At 46.3% G+C, this 18,719-nt stretch overlaps 1 protein-coding gene across 2 annotated transcripts in view; it reads left to right on the top strand.

Annotated features, from left to right (window-relative positions):
- Positions 1-18,719, top strand: part of MSRA (methionine sulfoxide reductase A) — a 230,865-nt gene that overhangs the window by 211,310 nt on the left and 836 nt on the right. The gene's annotated exons all lie outside the window — the stretch shown is intronic.

Below are 18,719 nucleotides of genomic sequence, written 5' to 3'. Positions count from 1 at the left end.
CCTCATAAATCTTGAGCTGACTTTGCAGGATCACAAATCAATTTTTCCCCAAAGACAATTTCCTTTTTTTTGGTGATATTTTTAGTGAGATCTCTAAGCCTCGCTTTGTAATCCCATGAAATCAGCATCAGGCAGGATGTGAAGACAGTCAGGAAAGTCATGAAAATAATATCACACCTCTGGAGCTGTAAAGGGGTCTTGGAGTGCAGTTTGGCCTTGTTCCTGATGGCCACAAGATCATTTTATGAACCCCATAAAGAAAGAGCTGGAGATGGGGGCAGGGGTTTGCCTTTCACCAAGCCAGGCTCAGAGAAGAGAATAAAACCCTTCGGTAGCTGAGGGCAAATGCTTTTAACGGGCAGGAAAAATGGGGAACAATGGGGCTTCAGCAAATGTACTTTGAAAGAGGATCACAGAATATTGTGGGTTGGAAGGGACGTTAAGGATCATCAGTTCCAACCCCTGCCATGGCTCTACTAGGCCAGGTTGCTCAAAGCCCCATCCAGCCTAGAGAGGACAACAAAAATATTAACAATAAATCAAATCCCTTGCACATTTCCTCACTGTTGCTGATTTTTATTTATCAATCGGCCAAGAAATGCTCAGGTGTGTCAGATATGCACCACCTGTGTTTGCACTGCCAGTCTTAAATCTGGGGTCCTCAGTTAGCTGGAACAACAAATTAAAAGAAAAACACCCCCAAACCTGACCAGTTCCTTGATAGCTCAGCATGAAGTGCTATCCCACAAGTGCCACAAGAGTTTTTCTGCAAATACCACTGATCCAGCACAGAAGAAAGTGAAAGCTGGGTTCATGCTCCATGGGAAGAGGGTATTTTCATTTCAAGGAAGATTTCTTTTCATCACAATACCTGGTAATACCACCAGTTATTACACAGCTAAAACACTCAGCCTTTGAACCTAGAAAATGGTGTAGGACTCAAGGACCAGGCTCTGTCCAACTCCATTTGTGCTGCCACAATTTAAGCAAGGATTTGAGGAGTGGGCTCTGAATACCCACAAATTGCAGAACAAACAGTGCTGCTGTTATTATTGATGGTTTGTGTCCTTGATACAAGTGCTGCATCTCAAGGAGAGGAGTATTCACTGGATGGTCCAGTGCTGACTTTCTTGGTACCCTTCATTTCAGTTTTGTTTGGTGAGTGCCGCAGGCTTTGAATGAAGATGCAACATTTCATTTACTCCCCTCTTCTCTTCCCTGGAAGTTGTCAAAGGATGAGAGCCGGGATTGTAATTGAAAACATCCCAACAAAGCCTCAAAATTATTATAACTGAAATTAAAAAACCTCATTCTTTAACTACTGTTAGGCTTCACCTTGAAAAGCCATGCCTGACCTTCAAAGAGGAATTTCATGGCTAATGGTAAGAAGAATTTGATAATTTAGCAGATGTTGACCATTCCTTTTCCTATATGATCACAAAGGAACCTCAGTCTTCTAATTGAAAATGTGATTTGCTTTGACCTGGAATCACAGTGAGGAATTCTGGCACCTCAGTCTTGCCAGTGGAGCTGGATGCTCCCCATTTTAGGGATGTCTGACAGTTCCTCTCAGAAGTCTTTTCCCTCAGTTGATTGATACTTCAGCAAACATTAATTCTGGGGGGGAGATGTGACATTTTTGTGCCAGTTTTCTGCCTCCTCAGACGGATATTTTTAAAGTTCCAGCCAAAATTCTTGGGAGCAGGAAGCTGGAGAAAAACATGTTGTTTTCAACACTAAAATATTTCTCCCAACCTGTCTACGAGGAGCTTTAGTACCTCCCCACTGCAGAGCAGGGATCTGAATTTCAGGAAGGAGGCGTTTTTGCGCATATCCTGTTTGGTTTTTTTTTGTTTTTTTTTAATCTCCCTGTGGAAATTTCCCTGGCTTTTCTTAATTTACAGACATTAAAAAAATTCAAAAATCAAAAAAACAAGACACATTTGGGAGAGATGTCACAGCATTTAGAAGCTGAAGCCCTCAGGAGATGCTGCAGGGGATGTGCTGTGCTGCTCTGGTTGAGCCTGCTCCTGCACCACACTGTGTTTTCCAAGAAGACAGGGATGCTCCTTTCCCATCCTGGCTGATGTTTGCTCTTTAAAAATTTGGGAGCCAGGTTCTCCTGGGGGTTTAGAGCCCAATTTTAAAGTTCCAGTTTTTAAGTTGGATAAGCTGCCCTGCTAGAAGGCAGAAAGATGAAAAAAATCAAATTTTAAAGGGGAAAGGAAGAGAATTTTGGGACAAAGAGGAGGGAACATGAGGGGAAATGGGAGAAACAAGAGGAAATTAGGGCTACTCAGAGGCATTGGAGGGGGAGATGGGGTCAGGGGAGCCAGACCCTGGTGATGAAAGGGAAAAATAATTGCCATTTCTTGGTCTAAGGACCCCACAAGCCAGCAGGGTGACTATTTAAATCGTGGAATCAAAGTATCCCAGCATGGTTTGGATTGGAAGGGACCTCAAAGACCTCCAATTCCAACCCCTGCCACAGGCAGGGATGCCTTCCATCCATTATACACAGCTGCATCCCTTCTCCTTTTCCCTGTTTTCAGCATCCCATCCACAGCCCATGATCCTGCAGCTCCTCATTTCCCAGGGAACACAGCTCAGAGCACAGGGGCCTTGTCAAACTCTCCAGAACAAAATACTTGGTGGTGGATTCCATCATCCCAGCAATCCCAGGGAACATCCCCTTCTGCAGCGTCAGGTATTAGAGAAGGAGAATGACACACTCGGAGAGGGGAAAAAGAAAGGAAATCAAGCTGCTTTCATGTGTTCTTTGTAATTATTTTTCCCCTGTTGTTCAGAATTCTGGTTAAAAAAAAAAAGGAAAAGAGGGCTCTAACATTTACTGGCAGTAATCATTGCACCATCTGCTCCAGGAGCTGCTTCCAGAACACACGTTCTCAGCTGCTGAGCAGTCAGCTCCCCATCCCTTCCTCTCGGAGACAGGGATGCCAGCAGTTCCTAAACTGTAACAGCATGAACAAGCCTTTTTCTTTTTTCTTTTTTTTTTGCCTCCTTTTTTTCCCTTTCAGTTGCTGGATTTTTTTTTTTGATTTTTTTTTTTTCCTAAAGGCAGGAGACTTTGGATTTTTCACCAGATAGTTTCTAAGACTGAGCTCTTCCTGATTTGAGGAAATATGGAGAATTTCAATATTTTAATATTTCAGAGTGCTCCAAAGTAGGGGGGTTGCTTTGTAGCAGAGCTTCACTGGCACCTGGGCTGCTCTCAGGGGTGGATTAATCCCATGTTTCTTCTGGGGGGAAGCTTTCCTGGTGGGATACTTTTCCTCCTGGGCACAGACACCTGATTTGTGCTCTCATGATCCATAACTGCTCCCAACTCCAGCTTCTTCCCCTTCTCTTTTCTGTATGCAAAGTCAGCACTGAGCTGTTCAATATCCCTGCCTTCCTCAGACATCCCAAATTCATCAGGGAATCACAGGATATGAACCAGGAGGAGATTCCTTACCACCAAACAGGCTGAAAGGAGCTGGGACATCCAGAGCTGCCCTCTCCGTGTTCCTGCGTCGCTGCCTTTTGGCTGGTGGGGAGCAGAAGCTCTTCAGGAAGTACATGACCAATTTTGGGGGCAGAGGGTGACATTAATTAGCTAGCTCATCCTGTCCTTGGATGCTTTTTTGTCACTGACTCCTCAGTCTGAGGCTCCTGAGCCCCCTGTTGTCGTTTCTCTAGGCAGTAACATCTCACAGTCTCTGTACATTTAAATTCAGGATGAAAAACCATCCCTCTTTGCAAGCCCCTCTTCAGCCCTCCCACTGCAGAGCCAGCACTTCCCAAAGAGTGAGGCAGAGGGATGCAGAGCCCATTAGGCCTGTCCCAGGAGGCAGGGATCTGTGTGCTTACAGATGTGCTCACAGAGAGAAATCTGCGTCAGGAAAAAGAATTCCTGCTTGACCGGCGGATCTGTGCTAAACCACACAGCTGGAAGTGCAGCTTTGCAGGGAGAAGGGACTCTGGGATGGATTTGTGTGATTTATCTGGGTTTCACTGCTGCAAGAGCAGATTTACTCCTTTGCAAGCTGGAGAAATGGGATTTCTCCCTCGGCCTCGTGCACTCGCTCTGAAGCTGGATGGGTGTTTTCCCAGAAATCAGGGTTGGGTTTTTTTTTTTGGATCAGCATTTGATCCAGCTGAACTGTTGTTTTCACACCTGGAAATCAGGTTTGGGGTTTTTTTTGGGATCAGCATTTGATCCAGCTGAACTGTTGTTTTCACACCTGGAAATCAGGATTGGGTTTTTTTTTGGGATCAGCATTTGATCCAGCTGAACTGTAAAGCACATCACAGAGATTGGAGCCTCAAAAGCACTTTGGGAATATCCCTTGTTCCTCAAGGCACTGCCTGTGTGCACGAGCCTCTGGATTTTCACAGGCTGTGACAGTCCCACCAATTCTCTGCTGCCACTTAAGAAAATACAAATTTCCTGGGTCAAATGGGTCAAGACAGACAACTTATAAAAAATATTTATTCTCCTCATAACAGGGGATTGTGACACAGGCTAGACCAGAAGATGGACAGAAGTAGTTGGGAAGGCAAGAAATGGAAGATAAAATGAGGAAGCAGGGAAATGAGAAAAATGTGAAGATGTTTGGACCTGAAAGGGCTCCCAAATCTTGGTGCCCATTTCAAATATTCCCTCTGCAAGGCAAGGCCATCCATTGATGGGCATCGATCCTGTTGCTGTGAATAGAGACAGGAGCTCCTCGTAGCCCTGTTGTTCCTCCCCAAGGGATTTAGATGTAGGGCTGTGTGGTGAAGGGGAAGAGGATGATTCCCTGCAGGATGGCTGATTTTTAGGACCAAAAGCCCTTTCACAGCCAGGGCTGGGCAGGTGCTGGTGCTGTCTCTGTGAGCGGCTGTGTCGCACGGGCCGTGCAGGACAGGTCAGCCATGGGACACAAAGCATGGCTTGCTGAGGAAAATGAGGAACAGCCCATGCTCGAGAGGTTGGGGAAGAACAAACTGAATGACCTCATTCCTTCCATGGATGCACAGATGCCATAAGTGGGGATTAAGGGCAGCAGATTTGAGACCATCCATGGTGTCAGGCACGGCGGGAGAGGCCACGCTGACTTGTGAACCTGGATCTGTCGCTTGGACCAGGGTGGGAAATCCTTTCATGTGTTTTTCCTGCCCACTCCAAGTTCTCTGGGTGCTGGCAGCCCCGTTGCTCCCCCTGGAGAAAGGACAGCATGGCAGGGCTGGCAGCTGCTGGTGCCTTGATCACAGCAAGCACCTGGACCGAGCGTCCCCATTCCTTCCAAAATCCCTCCAAAATCCCTCCCAGGACCCCCACAGAGATGAACACAAGGAGGCAGCCAAAGGGAAGCAGTTGTTCTCCAAGGGAAGGAGTCAAGGGGTGTTGCTAATGCTGGGATTCCTCAGAGCAGCATGTCCTGGGGCAGCTGCCGTGCCAGGAAAGGCACCGAGCCACGTGCGGCTCCTCCAAATGCTCTGTTGGCTTCAAAGAAGGAAACAGGCAGGGGACAGGGCAGAGACCCCAGTGGAAGTGGGGAGGTGTTTTAGGAGACACCATCACTTCTTTTACTTGGTGTAACACCCTATATAAATGAACAATTTGGAGGTTTCATAACGCTCTTAATTAGGACAAACTTAAAAAGGACCACTTGGCATCCTCGGTGGTGGGAGCCATGTGCTACCTGCAGCAGGCCAAGTCCAAAATGAAACTGATTTTCCTCTCTCTTACCTACATTCTGCATTCAGGCAGCTGCTCCTAACAGGTGCTTGCTCTCTTCCTAGCAGATGGTGACAAAAAATGGGTTTGTTGGCAGGTTCTGCCACGGAGCAGCCTTCTTATCACACATATTGATGTGTATACAAACACACACGTGTTATCAGGTGTTGGGCTTCAAAAGGAATTCTCTTTCTGAAGGAAGGTCACTCACATGAGAGGTTTAGCCAGGATGGTCTGTGCCTGTCTCCTTTGTTCCCTGGGTCTCAAGGCATTTGGGGACTTTGGTGCCACGTCAAAACCCCACAGATATTTGGCCATTAGTTCAGAACTCCTGATGTATCTGAAGGTGTTTTAGGAGGAACATGTGGTGTTAGGCTGTGTCCCTTCATATTTGTCATAAATCCTTAATTGCCTAAATAACAACTCCAAAACAGGCAGGTGTTAGGTGGGGAATGTTTTCCCTGATGTTTTTCTCCTTGCTCTTGGTTGTGATAATATAACAGAGAAGCAGAAATCAGAAAATCATGGGATGTGTTGGAAGGGATCTTAAGGATCATCTCATTTCAAGGATCACCGTCTTTAAATAAAAGAACCAGTTAAGAAGGTGCAGTGGCAAAGAGACACAGCAATGGCTTTAAACAAAGAAATCCAAGTGCAGGGTTTTATCCTGGGAAATGCACCAGGGCTCTGAGTGCTGAAGTGTTTGAAGCTGCAGAGAAAGCACCCGGAGAGGATTTGTGCTGTATCCATCACTCAGAGAGAGGCAGCTGTCAAACAAATCCCTTTGGTTCTTGACTCTGCTTCCATGCTTCCACCTCCCAGACTCTGCCTGGTGAGGGCTGTGAATTTGTCAAAATGGTGCAAAGCAATGCCAGGTTTGGGGAACTGGGGAACTTTTCCTCCTTCTATTCCTTGTGCAGGGAGCACCAGGCAGAGCCATCCTCGCCCTGCTTTGCTGCTCATTTCAAAGGAGCAGCCTGAGCCAAGAGAACCAGATGAGGGTGACATCTGGCCATGGAGCCTCTGCCAAGTCACTGCTGTTCTGTAGCTGGCAGGAAGATGATGTGCTGCAAATGCCAGGTTCTCTCTGAAATGTAAAGTGCATTCCCTGCATTTTCTTTGCTTCCTCTCCAGCCTCAATCAGCTCGGTATTTTGTTTTACTAATGGCCAAATTCAAATCTCCTTTCCAGACGCATAAATCCATTCCAGTGGTGGTGGGTGGTTTATACAACGAGAAGAATTTGACCCTGAATCCAAAAGGGTCTTGTATTTTCTAAGCTTCCTGAGAAATTAACCTGTTGACTGTAAGTCTCACTCAAATCTCAGCCCCTGTGGGGTGTGTTGAGGGCCACTAATCATATATAATCATAATCATATATATCAGAATTGTTTGTACCTAAACTCTTCCAGGATCCCTCCAGCAAGCAGGCAGAGCTTGGGGCAGGTGGAAAAGCTAAAGAAGCTCTGGAGGTTTCCTTCACTGATACTTTTCTGGAAGCCTAAGGTCCACCCCTTTAATAAAAACAAAATCACTAGAGCTGATCAAGAAGCTTGAGAAAGAAATCTACTGCTCATACAAGGTAGGGACAGTTAAAATAAAGTTTTGGGGTTGGAACTAGATGTGCTTTAAGATCCTTTCTAACCCAAACTATTCTGTGATTCTGTGATTGCAGGTGCCCCGTGCACACAGTTACTCCCTGTTGTGTCCAGAAGGAATAGGGATGGTGTGGCAAGGAGCTAAAGCTGTAGGATTTACCCTGTTTCCTTATGAAGCATTTTTATTTTCACCCTTGTTGCTGAACTCTCAGCACTTTTGGCAGCTGTGAAATGGTGCTGGGTTTGCAGCTGATGTTCCACCCAAGTGCACATTTTCCTCATCCTCTGGTAAAATGGTTTTGATGCACCAATTTTCACAATTGTATGAGAAAGGGGGTTGTATTAAATAATTTTCAGACTGGGAGAGCTGGGAGTGTCCAGCCTGGAGAGGAGAAGGATCCAGGGAGATCTTCCAAAGCCTAAAGGGACTCCAGGAGAGCTGGAGAGGGACTTGGGATAAGGGCCTGCAGGGACAGGATAAGGGGCAAATCATTACAATTTTATTTTTAACTTCATCAAAAGTTATCCTCTTTTATTTTTAACTTCATCAAAAGTTACCCTCTTTTATTTTTAACTTCATCAAAATTACCCTCTATCTACATCACAGGAATAGCTGAAAATGTTCTGAATCAAAATCAAGTTTTATCAGATTTGTCAAATAAGGTGAGACTATTGCATTGGAAGATCTATACAGGTACCATAACTAACCTGAAGCCACCAAGTTGATGAGAGGGATGGAGCATCTCTCCTGTGAGGAAAGGCTGGGAGAACTGGGATTGTTCAGCCTGGAAAAGACAAGCCCTGGGGAGACCCAATTGTGGCTTCCCAGTACCTGAAGGGAGGCGGGAAGAAATCTGGAGAGAGACTTTGTACAAGGGCCTGGAGGGACAGGACACAGGGAATGGCTTCCCACTGCCAGAGGGCAGGGATGGATGGGATATTGGGAAGGAATTCCTGGATGTGAGGGTGGGCAGGCCCTGGCACAGGGTGCCCAGAGAAGCTGTGGCTTCTCCTGGATTCCCTGGAAGTGTCCAAGGCCAGGTTGGGCAGGGCTTGGAGCATCCTGGGTTGGTAGAAGGTGTCTCTGCCCATGGCAGGGGTTGGGACTGGATGGATTTAAAGGTCCCTTCCAACTCCAAACCATTCCATGATTCCAAGATCCTATGGATCAAGTTCAATGCTATGTAACTGCTCAACAGGAAATATCGTGAATATCAAACCGAATCTGGGTATCTTTAGATTCTGTCCTTACCAATTATCCTCTGCACCCTCCTGGAAAACCATCAGTTAACTCATGAAACTATCAAGGCAGTATTCTTTATTGTCTGCCAGAAAAGAAATTGCTTGATATTATCCCAGTTCTTGAGAGCAAAACTTATTTTCCCCAGGAAGATAAGGAACAGCTAATTCAGGTTTTGCGGAGCATGTGCACTGTTATTGTTAGGAAGGAGCTTAACCAACCTGAAAGCAAATGCTAAATGATCCAGATCTTGGTCTTATTAAGCTTGTGTGTGTTTTTTCTACCACTTAAAAGCCTGAGGATCCGGGTAAATGAGATTTTCTGGAAGGCAACGCTTTCAAGTTTACCTCCCTCTCTTTTTAAAGCACGGAGGCGATGCCTCTGTTTACGCGGAGCTCCAACGGAGCGAGTGCATCCCTGCTGCAGTGTTTCATGGAACATCCTTTGTTTATTCACACTGTGCCACTTTTAAACTTCAGATGTAAACAACAAAGACTTCTTTGTATTTCACACTATCTCATACTCACTACCTTCTGAAGTCCAAAGCCAAAACACAGTGGAATTTTACCCTCCTCACACTTTCTCCTGCTTGTTGGATGGGTTCTTCCAGCCTTTTCTATTTATAGTGGCTGAAAAACTACTTATCTTCTGATTAAAATATGCTCTGTTCATTTTCTCTTGACTTTTCAGTCCTTGGAATGGGCTAAAATTGTATTGCCTGGTAGCCATTTCAAATATAATTTTAGTAGTAATTATGCATATATTCGATAACAGAAACAATTTGTCATCCTGAAGGATCCAAATTGCTTTAAAGTATTCGGCCTCCCTCTGATCTGATACATGGATTAAAAATCCAGCAAATATTCCACTGAAATTGGCTGGACAGAAAGGTCAGAAGGACCTAGGCTGGAAATGCAGCAACTGCCTGACAACACACACTGGGGGCACGGAAGAATTTGAGTTCTGTTTTAAACCAGAGTGGGATTTTTGTTTGGAAATTTTACAGAGCTGCAGCTGCACTGACCCTTGAGATCCAGCACTGGGATGTGCCCCCTGTTTTATACCCCCTGGGGGAAGGACCTTAATTTTCTGTTTCATCTGATGTGCAGTGTTGTGGTGTTTGGATCAGTCTCATGCTGGATCCATCTCCTTGCTGTTTGATGAAGTTTGGAGAGGGCAGCCATGGGGGAATTTAAGATGTTTGGAGAAGGCATCTCCATGGAGGGAAAAAAAGGACAATATCCAAAAAACCAGAAAAATGTGGTGTTGATTTTTTCCCTTCCCTTCCCTTCCCTTCCCTTCCCTTCCCTTCCCTTCCCTTCCCTTCCCTTCCCTTCCCTTCCCTTCCCTTCCCTTCCCTTCCCTTCCTTCCCTTCCCTTCCCTTCCCTTCCCTTCCCTTCCCTTCCCTTCCCTTCCCTTCCCTTCCCTTCCCTTCCTTCCCTTCCCTTCCCTTCCCCTTCCCTTCCCTTCCCTTCCCTTCCCTTCCCTTCCCTTCCCTTCCCTTCCCTTCCCTTCCCTTCCTTCCCTTCCCTTCCCTTCCCGCACCTTCCCTTCCCTTCCCTTCCCGCACCTTCCCGCACCTTCCCGCACCTTCCCGCACCTTCCCTTCCCTTCCCGCACCTTCCCTTCCCTTCCCGCACCTTCCCGCACCTTCCCGCACCTTCCCGCACCTTCCCTTCCCGCACCTTCCCTTCCCTTCCCGCACCTTCCCTTCCCTTCCCTTGATAACCCAGGGTTATAAAACAGTGATCTTGGGAGCCTGAAGAGAAAATCCCACTGTGTTTTTAGAGGCAACATGAGCAGCAGGGATGACAGTTTTCCCAACAATTTCCAGTGCAAGGATATTTAATGTATTCCAATATAGAACATTTTATGCTTTTAGTGTGCATGGTCTCCCGTCTGGAAGTTTTCCCTTCCAATCACAACAGAAATAATCTCTGGACTTTTCAGGATGAGTTTAGGTAAAGATAATTTGTTTCTCTGGAAAACTCATATTTGTTCCTGGGAAACTGTCATGCTTATACATCATGGAAGAAATACTTGATGTAAATCCAGTGAGAAAAATAAAATGATGGCAGTGTAACAGCAGAGCTGACCTGAGCCTTCTGGATATGGCAAATGAATGTTTTTACTTCCTCATTTGTGCTCCCCTGCATAAAAAAATAATTGCAGAGCCTTACATTCATTGCCAAGGGTTCACACCCAAGGGAGCACCACAAGCTGCTCTACACTTGGAACAAAACGTGATCCAGAGATAACTGAGCTAATGGAGGTGGGAAAGTCTTGGTAACACGGTATTTACATGTGGAGGGTTTTATTCTGTCCACAGACAGCTGGAGTTGCCTGATTTTAGAGTATTTTTGGACCTGAGTTGGCTTCTCGGAGTCATCCAGAGCCAAACAACTTGTGGTCTCCAGTGGGGAAAGTTCTGCTCTGAGTGTCACTGCTCTGTGTGTGGGTCGTTTCCCCCATCCCAGCTTGGCCCTGGACATTGTTATTTCAGGAATACTAGAGTGATGGATGAGTGATTAGGGGAGGAGACTCTGCTCTCTCCAGCCACAGAAGAGATTTGAGCTTTAGATCACTGGAAGTCAGGATGGGCATGAGTTTTCTTAGGCATCATCAATTATCCATGCAGGATGTGCAGTAAGAGGCTGTTTGGCTGCGTTAAAATTGGCCAGACAAACAGAATTTCCATCTCTCTCAATGGCTCCTTCAACACCTAATTAGCTCCCAGATGCTACTGGAGCAAGATGTCTTTTATCTTTGCTAATGTTATCTCCCTCTACCTCCTAAATGCCCGCCCGTGCCATTCCCCACTTTCATCTCTCTTCCCTCAGGAGAAAACAGGATGGGTGTTCAGGAAGCTCCACGCTGAAGGTCAAGCTTGTAAAGACTCTGGGTCAAGCTGATCCTGTTAAACCAGGCAGTATCTGGAGAAAAAAAAAGCTTTGAATCCAGAATTAGATGGATATGATGGAGAGCAGGATGCAACTTCCTTCCTATGCACGTTCACAGGATCTGCATCCAACAGGAAAAAATAAAATTGCAGATTTTATTTTGCTGTCAGTTGTATTTAAGATGATTTAGGACAAATTCAAAGCTCCTCTTTTCCCATTGTGGGAGAAGGTGCCACAAAATCTGGCTGGATAAATGTGAGATTTCAGCTGGCAGAGCTCACTGTTGTGGGCAACACTCAGGTTTTACACTCAGAGGTAAAACAGGAGGAAATATCAGCCTAACTTCACTCCTGGTCCTCCCTAGACCCTCTGAGCACAACCACTTGGGGCTGTGTTAATAGCAGGCTATCATCCAACTGCGATTTACCTTGGCAGGACTGATGGATATCCAAGCCCAGCAATTCCTTCCCCTCTGGCTGGGAGGACGGACCAAACAACCTGCTCCAAGCTAAGTGGTTAAGAGGGAAACATTTCAGAGAGAGCAGGCCTTCAAAGAGAGGGAACACACTTTATACACACACCCAGCTTTCCCTGAGGCTCCTGGAGATGTGTCTCCAGCCAGGATCAGTTTACTCCATTCCAGTGTCGTGTTCCATTGTGTGGGAGATTTGTCCACAGATGAAAGCTTGGACAAAGTCAGTGTTGCAGTTTTATGGATGAAAACCAGCATTCTTCAGCTTAGATTTTGTACCATCTTCTTTTTCTATCCTATTTCCTTCTTACCTGCATTTTCTCTGTGCTGAATGGAAGGATGCATTCCTTGGAAAAATTGCTGCAGGTTCCTGCAGCAGCACTTCTCCTCTTCGGCCAGGGAATGGGTAACCCTGGGGTGTATCCTGAGCTGCACCTGAAGCTGTGTGACCATCAAGGGACCTGATTCCACTCTGGTGTTCCCCTCCTGGAGCTCTGTGTCCAGCTCTGAGGATCCCAGCATGACAGGGATGTGGAGCTCTTGGAGAGAGTCCAGAGGAGGCCATGGAGATGTTCCAAGGGCTGGAGCCCCTCTGCTCTGGAGCCAGGCTGGGAGAGCTGGGGGTGCTCACCTGGAGAAGAGAAGGATCCAGGGAGAGCTCAGAGCCCCTTCCAGGGCCTAAAGGGGCTCCAGGAGAGCTGGAGAGGGACTGGGGACAAGGGATGGAGGGACAGGACACAAGGAATGGCTTCCCAGTGCCAGAGGGCAGGGATAGATGGGATATTGGGAAGGAATTTCTGGCTGAGAAGGTGGGCAGGCCCTGACAGAGGCTGCCCAGAGAAGCTGTGGCTGTCCCTGGATCCCTGGAAGTGTCCAAGGCCAGGTTGGACAGGGCTTGGATCCACCTGGGGTGGTAGAAGGTGTCCCTGCCCGTGATTTGGATGGTCCTTAAGGTCTCTCCCAGCCCAAACCATTCCATGATTCTATGACATTTTTCTTCAGATTTAGTCCCACAGGAGCTGTTTTTCTCTCCCACTGTAGGGTCTGTGGGTTTCACCTTTTCTGCCCTTAGATCCATGTGCCCATTCTGTGAAAGATGAGGAATTTATACCCCCGTGATTCCCTCATTCCCAGTCTTGATCTTGCCCAGTTTGCCAGAGGCACTCTGCAAAGAGAGTTCTGAGACCAGACAGCTTCCCTGCAAGGGTATAAATAATACTCAGGAATGACACAGCTCTCCAGACCCCGTGTGAGCATTAGCTAATTATGTGGAATTAACTCCACAGCCCTGTGAAAAGCATTTGCTAATCAATTCCAGCACCACCCATCAAATGCATCAATACCATGGAATCCACTGGGCAGAGGCAGCTGGAAACAGGGGGATGTGGATATCTTGTCCCAGTCCTTGTGGTAGCTGGGGTTGGACTTCAGCACTCGCCACATTTCCCTTGGCATGGTCCTCTTCCTGTCATAAACACATCATTTCCAAAAGCAGGACACCTACAGGCTGGGAATGCAGATTTTACCAGATAATCAGGATTTCAGCCCATTCCAGCACTTGTAGAGGTTGCTGGCATCAATTAATTTGGGAAAGCCAACATCAGTAAGTGACATAGAGGAGACTGGACCCGGTGTGACAAACTGAGCTGTTCCAGCCAACTGAAAGCAGCACTAAGGAAACAATTTCAGACCATATATCACTGATGACACAGCAGAGTGGGCTGAACTGACAGAAAGGAGAGGGAAGGAAAGGAGAAAATAAATGAAGAAGAAAAGAAAACATTGGTAATTGCTGATTCCTCTGGACCCAAGTTTGTTCCTCTGGATCAAGTGAGCCTGTAGGGCTGAATTTCTGCTCCCAAACTTGCCAGCAACCAATCCCCAAAGCTGGCAAAGTCAGTTAAGTTGTTTTCCAGTTAAAAATATCACAGGAATCAAGTGTCTAGGATGCCCACAGTCTCCCACCCTAGAGAGCTCACAGAACTAATTCCTGCAGGTCTTCTCCTCCATAGCACAACTCCTTTAATTCTTAGAACTTTTGGAAAAAGAGCTGAAATTCAGGATTGCTGCTGCTGGTGTGAAATTTTGAGTAGACACTGCAATGAAGGGAGAGCCCAGCAGATTTTATTTGGTGAGGTTGTTGTTGGAGTTTGTCGGGGTGATAGTACAGAAGCCGTCACACGTGTCAGGATGCTCTGTGGTGCTTCCAGCATCAGTGATTTTTCAAGGTTTTAGAAATGCAGCAGCTTCGTGCAACTCACTGGGACAAGAGACAAAGTGGATGGATGTTGGTACAAGCTGGTTTATAAAGTGTCTATTGAATCAAACACAGGATGATGCCATTTTTATTAAAAGCCACAAAATGCTTGAAGCCAATTAATACTCCCCTGCTTTACTAATGCCTCTGCTCGGAAAATTAAACGGTTTCATTTAGCAAAACCAATTTTAAAGCCTTTTTGTCAGATTTATAATGACTTCAGCATGAGAGACTCATGCCTTGCACACATAACACAGTTTTTTTTGAAGAGAGCAGATGCATAAAGAGGTGCCACATGTGAAATAAGAGGAAAGTTGCTCTTCTGAGTGAAGAACTGGTTACAAATAGGAAATAAAAGGTAAAAATAACTGTGCAGTTTCTGCAGGGAAGAGAGATTATCCTGTCTGGGGAAGCTGTGCAGCTCAATATCCTCACAAAAGGGCTGAAAAAAGGGAGGGAGGCAACAGTGACGCACCAAAACCTGCTGAGGGTTTGGAGTTATTCCAGGTGAGCCAAAGTCGACACGGCTACAAAAAAGTTGCAGAAGAATCTGACAATACCACAGAAAATAGCTGCTGAAATTCCATGTCAATAAAAGTCAAGTGCAGGCACAATGAGAGGGTTTAAATTAGCCCGGGAAAGAGGTTCTGGCGTCACTGCAGATGGTGCTTTGGAAACATCTGCTCCGTGCTCAGCAGAGGTCAGGAAGGCAAGTGGAATGCAAAGAATTGCTGGGAAAGAGATGGGGAATGAAAGAGGAAATGTAAGTACAGGGCTGAATAAATCCGTGGGGCTCTTGAGCACAGTGGAATTCCAGTCACCCCGGTGAGTGCAGCGGGGAAGGAGAGCAGGGAGAGGTGCAGGGAAGGGTGAGAAGGCTGCCCTGGGTTATGGATTAGGAGCGAAAGGCTGTGGGTCTGGCTGGAGACATGGATGGGCAGGATTTAGGTGTAAAATCCAGGTTTCTATGGAGAAAGGGGAGAAGGAATTGTTATTAGGGGGCCACCAAGATGATCAGAGGGATGAAGCACCTCTGCTGTGAGGAAGGGCTGTGACAATTGGGGTTGTTCAGCCTGGGGAAGAGATGCTTTGGGGTAACTTTTGGGCTTTCCAGTGCCTGAAGGGGCCTACAGGAAATGTGGAGAGGGCCTGGAGTGGCAGGACAAGGGGGAATGGCTGCAAACTGAAAGAAAGTAGATTTGGATCGGATGTTAGGAAGAAATTCTTCCCTGTGAGGGTGGGGAGGCCCTGGCACAGGGTGCCCAGAGAAGCTGTGGCTGCTCCTGGATCCCTGGAAATGTCCAAGGCCAGGTTGGATGGGGCTTGGAGCAACCTGGGATAGTGGGAGGTGTCCCTGCCCATGGCAGGGAGTGGAACTGGATGGGCTTCAAGGTCCCTTCAAACCCCAAACTGTTTGGGATTCTGAGATCCATTGTTTTGTGGCAGAGGAAGTGATGACTACTCTGGTCATCAATGGTCAGGCAGAAGTTTAAAGCAACAGTTAATAAACTTTCAGAGTCTGTCAAGAATTAGGAAAATCACCGAACACATCTTTTACATGCTGAAAGTACAGGTTGGATGAAAAACTTGTAGTGCTGAGGCTCCCAGTGCTGGCTTTGACACCTCCATGATCCTGGAGGTCTTTTCCAACCTTAATGATTCTGTGATTCCTTGTTCCTGCTCCAGTGCTTCTCCAGTGTCCCAGGATGGCTGTGTCCCCTCTGCAGCTGCCTGAGATTTGGGTTCTGGTTTGGTTTGGCCCCTCCCTGGTGGAATCTGACAGGATTTTTGGGCTGGATTATAATCAGCTAAAGGATTTCTTGTGATGTTGCAGTGACTTGGTAGTCTTGGGTTAACAGTTGGAGTCGATAATCTTTCAGGGCTTTGATCTCTCCCATGACAAAAGCCACAGAAATCCTCTGAAGGAATAAATTCTCTTTGAATTGCAGTGGATTATTGGAGGGGAAAGTTATCCAATGGGTCCCTAAAAATTTCCTGCACTGAGTTAAAAATCCCAAGGGTTAATTGCAGCATGGTAATGAGAAGTGCCATTGGATGGCTTAGGAATTTTGAGGCAGAGAGGACTAAAAAGTCTTCGAGAACAGGATTACCATCAAATTATATCAGCCTCAGTGGCAGGAAATCAATCCAGAGTGGGCTGATTTACACCTGCCAGAGTCAGCACATCCTGAACGTCCCCATCTCTCCCAGTGATGTTTTTATCTTCACATCAACACTGTCAGTGCAAGGAAAATAATTTCCCCTTTAAAATCCAAACATCTCCAAGGTGGGATTTGGCAGGGTGTCAGAGCCTGGGGTTCCCACTGCTCCTGACAGCAGGACCAAAGTGCAGCACAAGGAGTCATCTTGGGTTCTGCTTTAGTCAGGTTGGAATGGGCTGGGAAGGGATAAATGATGTTTATGCCCTCTTGTGGTGCCTCATCGGATGGAATGGATTTCCTGACTGACAAAATGAGGCCAATGATGGAAAAGTCCCAGGTTAAAAATCTGTAACAAACACTGTTTTTCAGAGTGGAAAAATCTCTCCCCCTCCAGCAGCATCCTCATGACTCAGGGAAGGGGGAGAGGCCAATTTTGACTGCATTTGCAGCAGCAGGTAAATGAGTAATGCCCACGATGGCAGAGTTTGTGCCATCTTTCAGCAGTCAAGATCATTCCAAAGTGTCTTCTCTGTGCTGGGAAGGTTGGAAAGTGAAATAGTGATTTGTAAAAAGAGCTGTGTTGATATCTCTTTGTGTCTGGTGCTGTTGAGGTGTTGTGGTTCAAACCTTCACATGTTTTATCTTCCTTACTCACACGCCTGACAGGTGAATAACCTGATTCCCTTGGGACAAGGGCTGTCCCAAAGATGGAGAAAAGCTGGCTGGTGATTTTACATGGGGACATAAGGCCAGGTTCCTTTGGAATGGGTCCCAGTTCCTTTTGTTTCCACAAGGAACAATCTCCAAAGCTGTGCTGAGAATTCCAGTGCAGGTTTGGGAACTCGGGGCTCTCCAGACTGGTCAGTCACAGATTTTGTATCCACCTTATCACTTCATTCCTGACTGAAGACTGAACACAGCAGAATGTGTCCTTCAGACAGTGAAACTGGGACTAAATCAGAGAAACGCTCTCCAAAGCCCAGCAGCTGCTGTCAGGCTGTGGGCAGGGCTTGGCTGTGCTGGGGCAGGATCTGGGAAACCCCAGTGTGGGAGATTTGAAGACTTTTTGTCCCAGATAATCTCCTGTTGTTTAAACCCATATTTCCATTGCGTGCCATCCTTGCCTCTCCCCAGCCATGTAGGAGATGAAGGAGGAAGGGAATGATTTCCTTTCCATGTCCAGGATGAGTAAACCCACAATACTGGGTTTGAATGAAAGTACTGGGTTTAATTGGGCTAGGCTTAGGAGGAACTCTCTAACAGGATGGAAAATATTGGAATGAGGACCTCCATCTCCAAAGATCTTCCACAACCAATGTTTTTTGCCATCAAGGCTGCTATCATTCAGTCCATCATGATGATGGAGGATGGGATTGATGACTGATGGCAGACTCACCATTTTGTGATTCCATGTGATGATTTCCCTTTATTTGTATTTCATATATTCAATACTATGATGAGGTAACAAATATTTTTATGGGAATCCTAAATGCTGACCCTTCAATCAATTCTATCTACATCCAGTATTTATAACTACACTTTGCAACAGGACTCTGACATTAATTAAAGTGCTTATTAGTTTTTAGCACGGATTTCAGAGCACAAGTTATGTCCCCAGTGAGAAGAGAATTGGCTCCAAAATGTTGGTGTTTACCAGTTTTCATAGGAAAGGACAATGCAGTGGGGAAAATGTCACAGCAATTCATCTTAAAAAGAAATTTCCTCTGTCAGAAACCTCTCAGGAGTTCCAAATTCAGTTAGAGGATATCAGAAAGCAATTAAAGTCTAATTTAAAGTCCCCACCCACATTCCATCTTCTCTTCCTGCCAAGTGATTATTGCTCCTGGTCCACATATTGGCAAATCTTTCCAAAATGAGCCATAATTTGCCTTAAAACTTTCTGGTGAAGGTGGAACTTTTCTCTTTGAAGAATGAGTTTGCAGTGACACTGCAGAAGAAAAAAAATAAAAAAAAATAAAAAAAAAGCCTAAATGCACTGATTTCCCAAGGATATCCTTGGGGTTGAAATTTCACCCAGAAATTCTTCTTGGACAAGGACATTGGGGGTGGATTTTGTAGCTGAGGCACCTTCCAGGGGACGTCCCCGGACACTGCAGCTTCCCAGGGTGGATCCGAGTGCGCTCTCCCTTTGTTTTCCACTTTCACTGATGGCTCCACATCACTGCCGGGGTTATCAAAGGGAATAAAAGTGTGGCAGATTAAACAAATGAGCCATTAAAAGGGGATGGTTCACTCCCTCTCTGTGCCCACAATGTCTCCGAGCAGAACACCACGAGGGCAGGGATGAAAAGCTTTCAGGGGTGAGCTGGGAACGTGGCTCCTTCAGGGAGGAATCCTGATGCCATTC

This window comes from Pseudopodoces humilis, chromosome 3 (genome assembly GCF_049639895.1).
Source record: "Pseudopodoces humilis isolate 2021_Gansu_Grassland_sample_001 chromosome 3, ASM4963989v1, whole genome shotgun sequence".
Lineage (NCBI taxonomy): Eukaryota > Metazoa > Chordata > Aves > Passeriformes > Paridae > Pseudopodoces > Pseudopodoces humilis.
Note: the sequence above shows the minus strand (reverse complement) of the source record. Positions and strands in the feature narration are given on the sequence as shown.